The 9,745-nt window shown below is 43.8% G+C and overlaps 1 non-coding gene across 1 annotated transcript; it reads right to left on the reverse strand.

Moving 5' to 3' along the window:
• Window positions 1–1,114: 1,114 nt before the first annotated feature.
• Window positions 1,115–1,189, reverse strand: Trnas-uga. Its single transcript has one exon. It is a non-coding gene; the product is annotated as a tRNA-Ser (tRNA).
• Window positions 1,190–9,745: the final 8,556 nt, after the last annotated feature.

Here is a 9,745-nt window from a genome sequence, read left to right on the forward strand (position 1 = left end):
CGTTCGAGGTCGAGGGAGAGGAAGATAGTGGAGCGATGGGAACTGAGCTGTTCGGAGAGGAGATGAGTGAGGTGGAGGAGAAGGTCATCGGTAGATAAGGACTGGCTGAGCGAGAGGCAGGCGCTTAAGTACGATATCGGAAGCGCCGCTATTGGCCGCTGGAACCACGTGTTCCACTGTGACGCCCTCACACTAAAAGCGGGCCAGTAGGGGCGCGCCCCCACAGCTTACGGCGTGCAGAGACTTCTATGGGTCTTCGAAGTCCATGACGTCTGGCGCGGATTCAAATTCCGCGGCGCGCGGTACCAGAATACAGATGGCGGTAGTATCGATTACACAACATATAAAAGGGTAATGCAGTGGCGGGGCTGTCATTTGTACTGAGGTGACCCACGTGTGAAAAGGCTTCCGAAATGATTATGGCCGCACGACGGCTATTAACAAACTTTGAACGCGAAATGGTAATTAGAGCAAGACACATTCCATTTCGGAAATCGTTAGGAGATTCAGCATTCCGAAATCTGCAGTGTGAAGAGTGTGGCGTGGATACCAAATTTCAAGCATTATGTCTCACCACGGACAACGCAGTAGCCGACGGCCTTAACTTAAAGAACGAGACCAGCGGCGTTTGCGTAGAGTTGTCAGTGTTACGACAAGCATAATGGTGTCAAATAACCTTAGAAATGAATGAGCGTCGTACGAGGAACCTTGGCGTTAATGGGGTATGGCGGCAGAAGATCGGCGCGAGCGCCTTTGGTAACAGCACGACGTCGCCTTCAGAGCCTCTCCTGCGCTCGTGACCCCATCGGTTGGACACTAGACGACTGTAAACAGTGGCCTGCTCTGATGAGTCCCGATTTCATTTGTTAAGAGCTGATGGTAGGGTCGTGTGTAGCACAGACCCCGCGAAGCCACGGGACTCTGCAATGTTGTAGTGGCTCCACATGGTGTGGGCCATGTTTACATGGAACAGACTGCGTACTTTGGTCAAAATGGACAGATTATTTACTGGAAATGGCTACGTTCCCCTACTTTGAGACCATTTTCAGCCGTTAATGGGCTTCGTGTTCCCAAACAACTACAGGATTGAAACTTCCTGGCAGATTAAAACTGTGTGCCCGACCGAGACTCGAACTCGGGACCTTTGCCTTTCACGGGCAAGTGCTCTACCAACTGAGCTACCGAAGCACGACTCACGCCCGGTACTCACAGATTTACTTCTGCCAGTACCTCGTCTCCTACCTTCCAAACTTTACAGAAGCTCTCCTGCGAACTTTGCAGAACTAACACTCCTGAAAGAAAGGATGTTGCGGAGACATGGCTTAGCCACAGCCTGGGGGATGTTTCCAGGTTGAGAATTTCACTCTGCAGCGGAGTGTGCGCTGATATGAAACTTCCTGGCAGATTAAAACTGTGTGCCCGACCGAGACTCGAACTCGGGACCTTTGCCTCTCGCGGGCAAGTGCTCTACTAACTGAGCTACCGAAGCACGACTCACGCCCGGTACTCACAGATTTACTTCTGCCAGTACCTCGTCTCCTACCTTCCAAACTTTACAGAAGCTCTCCTGCAGAACTAACACTCCTGAAAGAAAGGATGTTGCGGAGACATGGCTTAGCCACAGCCTGGGGGATGTTTCCAGGATGAGAATTTCACTCTGCAGCGGAGTGTGCGCTGATATGAAACTTCCTGGCAGAATAAAACTGTGTGCCCGACCGAGACTCGAACTCGGGACCTTCGCCTTTCGCGGGCAAGTGCTCTACCAACTGAGCTACCGAAGCACGACTCACGCCCGGTACTCACAGATTTACTTCTGCCAGTAGCTCGTCTCCTACCTTCCAAACTTTACAGAAGCTCTCCTGCGAACTTTGCAGAACTAACACTCCTGAAAGAAAGGATGTTGCGGAGACATGGCTTAGCCAGAGCCTGGGGGATGTTTCCAGAATGAGATTTTCACTCTGCAGCGGAGTGTGCGCTGATATGACACTTCCTGGCATATTAAAACTGTGTGCCCGACCGAGACTCGAACTCGGAACCTTTGCCTTTCGCGGGCAAGTGCTCTACCAACTGCGCTACCGAAGCACGGCTCACGCCCGGTACTCACAGTTTCATATCAGCGCACACTCCGCTGCAGAGTGGAAATCTCATTCTGGAAACATCCCCCAGGCTGTGGCTAAGCCATGTCTCCGCAATATCCTTTCTTTCAGGAGTGCTAGTTCTGCAAGGTTCGCAGGAGAGCTTCTGTAAAGTTTGGAAGGTAGGAGACGAGGTACTGGCAGAAGTAAAGCTGTGAGTACCGGGCGTGAGTCGTGCTTCGGTAGCTCAGTTGGTAGAGCACTTGCCCGCGAAAGGCAAAGGTACCGAGTTCGAGTCTCGGTCGGGCAAACAGTTTTAATATGCCAGGAAGTTTCATATCAGCGCACACTCCACTGTAGAGTGGAAATTCTCATTCAGCTAACTACAGGATTTTTACTGATGACAGTGAGTCTTGTCACCGGGCCACATTTGTTCGCAATTGGTTTGAAGAACATTCTGGAAGATTCGAGCGACTGATTTGGCCACCCAGATCACCGGGCATGAGACCCAAGCACCATCGAACATATATGAAACATAATCGAGACGACACTTCGTGCACATAATAGTCCATCGGCTGCACTTCCCCAATTATGAACGGCTATAGAGGCAGCATGGATCATTATTAGAAATTACAACAACTTGTTCAGTGCATGCCAGGTCTAACTGCTGTACTATGCCGGGAAAAAGGAGGTCTGAGACATTATTAGAGCGCATCTCCGGTGACTTCTGCCACCTCATTCTGAATCAGATGTTTGGGAACAGCTGTTTGTAGGCTGGGTTCAGTCGCTTGAGTCAATGCTTCTACATTTTGGAGACACGGACAGACACGTGCGCTGTCTCAGTTGATGCCCGAGGAGCTACGTGGCGCTGCAGCTATGGGGCACGGTCGTAATCGGGAATAACGTGGTTCAAATTCCCTCGCGATCATCCTGACTCTACGTCGCCTAAATACATCATCATTCCAGCAATGTAATAATTACGGTGTACGAGAAGGTGTCGTTGTTGAGTGACTTAGGAGAATACAACATGACTTCTACAAAATTTCTAGTTGTTGTGATGAATGGTAGCATGTTCTAAATGTAGACAAATGTAAATTAATTTGGAAGAGTAGGAAAAACAATCCTGTAACGTTGGAATACAGCATTATTAGCGTGCCGCTTTACATAATCGATAAAATATATAGCCGTCCAGTGTGGCCGAGCGCTTCTAGGCCCTTCAGTCTGGAACCGTGCGACCGCTACGATCGCATGTTCGAATCCTACCTCGGACATGGATGCGTGTGATGTCCTTAGGTTAGCTAGGTTTAAGTAGTTCTAAGTTCTAGGGGACTGATGACCTCAGATGTTAAGTCCCATAGTGCTCAGTGCCATTTGAACCATTTGATAAAATATATAGGCGTAATGTTACAAACAGGTACGAATTGGATTGTGCGCGTCATGTTGGTTGTAGGCAAGGCTTATGGTCAATGTCGTTTTATTAGGAACACTTCGGGAAAATGTTGCTCATTCATAAAGGAGACGTCTTAAAGAACGCTACGGCGATCCATTATTGAGTACTTCTCTAGTGTTTGAAATTCGCATCAGGTCCATCCAAGAAAGACATCGAGGTAATTCAGAAGTATGTTTCTAGATTAATTATCAGTTGATTCGATCAATATGCAAGTATTACCAACATGCATGGGAACCCACGAAGGAGGACGATGCGCTTTCTGCAGAGCACTGTTACGGAAATGCAGAGAACTGACATTTGAGGACGACTGCAACCCATTCTACTGCCACCAACTTACATGTTGTGTAAAGACCATGTCCTATGACGGCTTTCAGACAGTTGCTTTTCCCTCGCTCTGTTTGTGAGTCAAACAGGAAAGGAAATCACTGTAGTCGACATAATGGTCTTGAAAGAATTCAGCAGCTTTATATGAGTAGGTATTTAAGATAATTTTCACTTATTTCCACGTTTCAGTTGCACACTTTTGAAATCGATTACATCTTCCTATCGCTCTGAATTTATTCAGATTTAAAAAAAAGTAAAACTAAATACGGACCATCTAATATTTTAGAACAGCAGAAAAGAAAAGAACTGTATGTAAATACAGAATTTATCCTAGTAATTGCATCATCAACACGTCTTGTCTTCTCAGGAAAGGAAACGACCAGTAGTGATACAATGTGTATGGATATAGATTGAAATTTTGGTTCTAACACTATGCTTACCTTTGAATGCCGTTATTTTTCTCTTATATATGGAAATTTGTAAATTATTGTTTTCACATAGCTCCTGTAACATGTATACTGCTCTTTGCTGCTCGTCTTCAGTTTTAGTTATAAGAACTCTTCATCAGCAAGTTGGATGGCCTTAAGCGTAAAATTTGGTGCAATACGTATGCCTCCGTCATTTTTATGCATCCATTCTCCAATGAGATCATCTGCATACATTTTAAAGAAAATAGGAGGCTAGCTACAACTCTGCCTTACACATTGATTTCTATGTATCTTTTTACTGTTCCTTCTGTTTGCCACATCTACACGGATTATTCTGTCTTTTGGTATTTTAATTGATTTAGATATTCACTTTAAGTCATGAAGTCCAGTAATTTTTCCCTTCTATCTCGATACAATGCTTTTTCGTAATCAATAAATACCGTACTACATCAGTTTGAAGGTTATATCTTCGATTCTTCCCTCCTATCGGCAAAACTGTGAAGCTGGTATCTATACAGCACCATTCCTTTCTAAAACTGTTTTGTTGTTCTATAAGTAAAACGTCTGTGGTGGCTCGTACTCCATTACGTAATATTCTTGCATATATTTTAAATCCTGCATTCAAAACATTCCCCTGTAATTTTCACGCCTGCTGCTAGCACCTTTTTTAAAAAATAGACGTAAATAGGTCGTGCGACCATCATCTTGCAATAGAACATCTATTCGAATATATATTAAACAAAAATGTCTGATTTAGCATTGCGCCCCCATATCTCCATAATTTTGCATTTATTCGATCTTCCCCTGTAGCCTTCCATTCCTCATTTCTTTTAATGTTTTCTCGTTCCTCTAAGATAATGGAATCTACGCTTCCATAAATAGGTTCTTCGTTTCTTTCTTCTTTTTCTAGAGTGTTATTACACCACAAACCCGGGTGATGTTGTAGCCATTGTTCTTCTTCGATTGCATTTATATTTGCTATATCTCTTTCTTTAGTATCTAGATTCTTAATCACTTTACAGACATTCATTTATCTCCCATGAATATTTATCACTACATTTCCAGGTAATACTTAAATCTTTATGATTACCAGAATGAGATTTTCACTCTGCAGCGGAGTGTGCGCTGATATGAAACTTCCTGGCAGATTAAAACTGTGTGCCCAACCGAGACTCGAACTCGGGCCTTTGCCTTTCGCGGGCAAGTGCTCTACCATCTGAGCTACCGAAGCACGTCTCACGCCCGGTACTCACAGCTACTGGCAGAAGTAAAGCTGTGAGTACCGGGCGTGAGTCGTGCTTCGGTAGCTCAGATGGTAGAGCACTTGCCCGCGAAAGGCAAAGGTCCCGAGTTCGAGTCTCGGTCGGGCACACAGTTTTAATCTGCCAGGAAGTTTCTTTATGATTAGCTCTCATAATCTCTTGGAAGTTGATAGGTAGGTCCCAACATCACGCACGGCGTATTTCCTACAGCGGTGCAAATGGTTCAAATGGCTCTGAGTACTATAGGACTTAATATCTGAGGTTATCAGTCCTCTAGAACTTAGAACCACTTAAACGTAACTAACTTAAGGACATCACACACATCCATGCCCGAGGCAGGATTCGAACCTGCGACCGTAGCAGTCACGCGGTTCCGGACTGAAGCGCCTAGAACCGCTCGGCCACCGCGTCCGGCTACAGTGGTTCAGAGAGAGGAAACTTAAGTATTTCTTTTACACTCTCTCACTCACAAAAATCCTGAGATGATTCGTACATCTCATCTTCCTGTTACATATATCTCCTGTACCACTACTATCACTACGCGGTGAACGCCCCAGACCAAGATGCAAGGTTCAAGAGTTGGTCGAACGATAACTGTCTAAGCGTTGTATTTAAGGGATCAATCACGCCTTAGTATTTTGCGATAAATATCAGTCTGACCCGTCGCCTGACTTGTCATTTAAAGTCTATTCGCTCCGAGGAGATACCCAGAGCTATTAGGTGACTATATCTGGTTACAAAGTAATGTCTTAAACCAAGAGGTAATAAACGGAACACACTATAATGTCTGTATGAGGCCCAATAACGTTTTTGTCTACGCACATCAGAAGGCTTTCTCTGTTAATTAATGCAGGAAATCGTTAAGTAGTGAAACAGGAATGTACGGAGAAGAACTTAGCACAGACTGTGGGGTTCAATGAGAAGTATCCAATCTTCAAATCTTGTCGCAATAAGTTAGCTCTTTGCGGAAGATTATTCTTCAGTTCTTGGTAGGAATTAAAAGGCCATTTCAAAAGAGATAGTGTTGCAGAAGCAAATTTTTAAGTCTTAAATTGTGACTGAAGTACTGTATAATTTTTCTCTAGGTATTCTTTTCTTATGGGTGGGAGACGTGGGGGGAGGAGACGGGGCGAAGAGCTCTAGAGCACAGTGGCGCGGTACCGGAATATTCGGTAAAATCTCTTTGCGGAAAGGGTTCGCCCTACCATGAATAGTCAGATACGTGAATTGCGTTTTCCTTTATCCTTTCTAAAGTTTAAGTTGTCAAATTATCGTCAAGTCTCTAATGAGCGATGTCGTTATATTTCATTGAACATGTTGTGTTGAAAGCAACAGCGTGAAAGCTGTTGCAGAATTCCTGCGGAAAGTAATTTCTTTTCTGTCCCCATAAACAGTTACGTAAAAGATGGGAAACTTGGAGCACAAAGCGTCCTTTTGACCGAAGAGCACATTTCCCATTCCCTGAGAGGCGAGAGCGAATTCAGAGGAAAATAACGGCGAAGGTTTCGGAGCGAAACAAATATGTCGAGCGAAGAGAAGAGCATCGTTTGTGCCTCTGTATTGGGGCGGAGAGAGGTTTACTTACTGAGCCAATAGTCAGCCAGAAGAGATCTGTACGGCCTCGTGCTCGCGACGGTTTATTCATCATCCAGCAAAAGCACTTTTATTCCACAGCAGACGCCTACTATATTGACCAGTGGCATTACTGAAGATAGTTCTAGACATTGTATGGAGAAACCTTGCTCTCCAAACATTATTCGCAAAGTTAAGGTATAAAGCAAACAAGTTATTTCTTACACGTTTTAACTTGACGTGTATACAGGTAGGACAGAATTTTCCACTTTGTCTAAGCTGGTTTACAATAATTCATAACCTTTCTTATTACAGCAACGATGACCTACGCTGTCGTACCTGAACTCTCAACGACTTCATTACACGCAATTCTCAGTCAAATTCCCCAGATTATACTGTGATGATGTAACAGCGTATGTTAAAACATAAAGGAAAGTTTTGATTCTTTAGAAAGAATTTTGATGATTCGTCTGTTTCAATGATTCACCTTCAAGTTCTCTCAGCGAAGCCTTTCTAGTATCATTTATGGTTTTATAACGGTGGCGCTTTAAGGTTTCCTTTTTTTCCGGGGGGAGGGGGGGGGGGGAGGGAGCGCGTGTTAGAGAACAAGAAACAAGAATAGGTCACATGGGGGCAGGCCTAGTGAATGTGGAGGTTCGCAAGTACTTACGGTATTCACAGTACAGTCGTAAACCCACTTTCCCTCATCCGCTATGACATGTTTTATTAGTTCTGCATAGCTGTTGACGTCATCTAGAGACTCCAGAGCAGCTTGCACTCGCCGCTGCTTGTGTTCTAAGCTCGGCAGTTTTGAAACAAGTTTTGGTTTCAAAGGGTTCATCATCAAAATACGCAAACAAATTTTATGGCATGATGGTTCAAATGGCTCTGAGCACTATGGGACTCAACTGCTGTGGTCATAAGTCCCCTAGAACTTAGAACTACTTAAACCTAACTAACCTAAGGACATCACACACATCCATGCCCGAGGCAGGATTCGAACCTGCGACCGTAGCGGTCGTGCGGTTCCAGACTGAAGCGCCTTTAACCGCGCGGCCACTCCGGCCGGCTATGGCATGATCCAGCATGTCAATATCATTATTGACTTCTCTGACTGTGATTCCCGGCGCTCATCCACTTCTTTCTCTTTTCCACTTTTCCATAACTTGATAAAATGTACTTGGGAAAGGGCTCTAGTCATCTTCAACGTCTTCACGGTTATCTTCGAAAGCCCTTTAGCGCTTGTAAGACTCGCCGAAAGGATTACTTAACGTACCTAAAACCTTGCTGTACTTCCGTTCATATAGAGGAATTTTATGCAAATTATGTGATCCATTTTTATAATCAGCAGTACTACCAAAACACGAGGTATCTTTTTGACAACTGACTACTGACTAAATATCCGCCATGTGCGGACACGTTTCAGGCATTTTTCCAACACAACAACGAAAAATCGTGCAAAATGGAGTAATACAACACCTGAATTTACAATCTTCCCATTACTTTTTGAACACACGTAATTGAAATTCAATCTTCTGTCGGGTTTTAATCGTCAGCCTGATTGGGACCGAAGCTGGGACGTTGCCATTCCTCTTTCCAAGTGATCATCGATGCAAACATTCATTGTAATTGTTATTTAGAGTCCCTAATTTGAGGCCGCCTCCTATTGTTACATAAAAATGTATTCCTACGGTCGCTGTCATGTTCATTTTACAGTGCCACCATCATGCTCTGTTTCCAGATAGCCAGTGAACCACTGAAGTTTTTCTAAAATGACGACTGAAATATGTACTTTTGCCAATAAATGCCAATGAGATTAAATATCTAATAATATTAGAAATAGTGTGTGGAGAAACAGACGGTGATTGTTTGTTACAAAGTATGTAAAATGAAGTAACATCTCATTCAAAGAACATCACATGTCTGTCCCGTCGCTCTCTTTCCAATCTAATCAGTGGAAAAACAACGTGATAACTCTTCGTTGCTACTTCGGATTTCTTAAAGAGGAAATGCTTTGTATTTCTTTCATTGTGAAGGGATTCTGACAATAAGATTAACGTTCGTTTCTGTTGAGCTGTCTGCCTGCTTCTTACCAACGTGGTCGACCAAGTGAATTTTACTGTTCTGCCTTCAATTGTTAAACGTTATGTCTCAGACATGACTGATGAGGAAATAATGCAACATTTTAACTGTCGCTGGGAGTTTATCGCAGGGAAGTTAATTTGTACGAAAGCGGTATCCTTCTACGTACGTACTGTATCATTCTACATACGTGTGCTCCTGATTCGGAGACGTTTGTCTCTCTTTATGAACATGTGCCACACCAAGTCACAAACCATAGCAGTCTCCTAGAGATGACTATAACAAGCCACAGACTCTTCCTCAAAATAAATTTTCGGAAATTCATCACTATTTCGTTTCGATTTCCTCTTCATATCATTCTGTGCCAGTGTCTTTAAGTTTGTTAATGGTACAAGATACTCAAAACACTTTTCTGCATTGTATACTACACCGTTCCCTAGCAGTTCTCCTCTTTTGTCATCCCTACGTATGGAATTAAGTTAATAATGTATTCTTACATCAGGCTACTTATTACAGTTCTTCCTTACCTTCTTCATATAAAACGACGTTTGA

Source organism: Schistocerca piceifrons, chromosome 4 (assembly GCF_021461385.2).
Source record: "Schistocerca piceifrons isolate TAMUIC-IGC-003096 chromosome 4, iqSchPice1.1, whole genome shotgun sequence".
NCBI classification, from domain to species: domain Eukaryota; kingdom Metazoa; phylum Arthropoda; class Insecta; order Orthoptera; family Acrididae; genus Schistocerca; species Schistocerca piceifrons.